Raw genomic sequence first — 1,375 nt, 5'->3', positions numbered from 1 at the left:
GGGGGGGGGGGGGGGGGGGGGGGGGGGGGGGGGGGGGGGGGGGGGGGGGGTAAAAGTGGAGGAAGAACTGGTTGGAGCAACAAAGATGGAGTAGAGAATGAAATGATGCCTAGAAGTGCTGAATATGTGGACATGAAGTGTTACCATTAATGTGTAATGTTTCAGTGCTTGGAAGCGTTGATGAAGCTCAGAGCACTCATACTTCTCCAGGGTTCTTCGTACTCGCAAGTATTTGTGTGACATCCGCTGCATAAAATATATATTTATAAACTAGAACTGCAAGCAGTCCCAACGGGGGTCCAAGCCTCCCCCCGCTAGTCGGCCCCAACGACCCGGGCAGCGCACCAATCACTCCCCCACTGTAAGGACTGCCTCGGGAGTGGGTCTAGATGGTACCCATCAAATCTTGTGCAATTCGAATGAGCGGTTCATGAGATATAACGTTATTGTATTTGTCAATGCTCGTGAAATTTGTTTTGGAGCCTCGGAGGTTCATGGCAAGGAATAATCTAAAGTTTGGTTTTGAAAGCAGTTATTTTGGCCGAGATATGGCAAAGACAATGTTTTCATAGTTAGCTACGCAAATTAGTTGCACATAGAGTTTTATTCTATAAAAAAATAAAAGATCTTTATACAACTTTTTGTCAGCTCGGTCTGGAGATGCTATGTGCTTCTCCGCTGACGATCATACTAACAAGTATTTGTGTGACATCCGCTGCATAAAATATATATATATGTATATATAAATATATATAAATATATATAAATATATATAAATATATCTAAGGAGCCTCATTAGCGGCTGACATTCACCGTCGGCGCAGCATGGATCCGTCCCGCTGCAGCAGGCTGGTCATCAGTCACACCCAGAGTCACAGGGTGAAGCCCTCTGATTGGCTGTCATCTGATATTTAATAAGCAGCCCCCCCCTCCCCGCCCCCCCGCTGTGTAACTGGGTCAAGATCGCTGCTCCTCCATTATGGATGAGCCGAGCCTTGTTAACACGGCTCTGTGGACGCGGAGGAGAGCTGCTCAGAGACGGCGTTACAGAACCTCACAGTAGACATGTGTCGGGGTCTCTTAACTGCACCGATTCATTTCTCTTGAATCAAGAGGATACCCCCCCAAAAAAGTGTTTTTTACACATTTTAAGGGTTTTCTACCGTGGTCAACAAGGTCAAAGTTGAAATAATTTGCACGGTGCACCTCTGTAGCCTGACGAGGCAAACTCACATCCAGATGTTGGGTCTGGGATCTCCCCATTACCTCCCAGAGTCCGGTCTAGACCTGCTCTTTATCCTGGTGAAAGTCTGGTGTTTTCTCCTTAACTTCTCCAGGACATGAACACCTGTTTCCTGGAGAAAGTCTGGTGTTT

This window comes from Etheostoma cragini, chromosome 21 (assembly GCF_013103735.1).
Source record: "Etheostoma cragini isolate CJK2018 chromosome 21, CSU_Ecrag_1.0, whole genome shotgun sequence".
Classification (NCBI taxonomy): Eukaryota; Metazoa; Chordata; class Actinopteri; order Perciformes; family Percidae; genus Etheostoma; species Etheostoma cragini.
Note: the sequence above shows the minus strand (reverse complement) of the source record.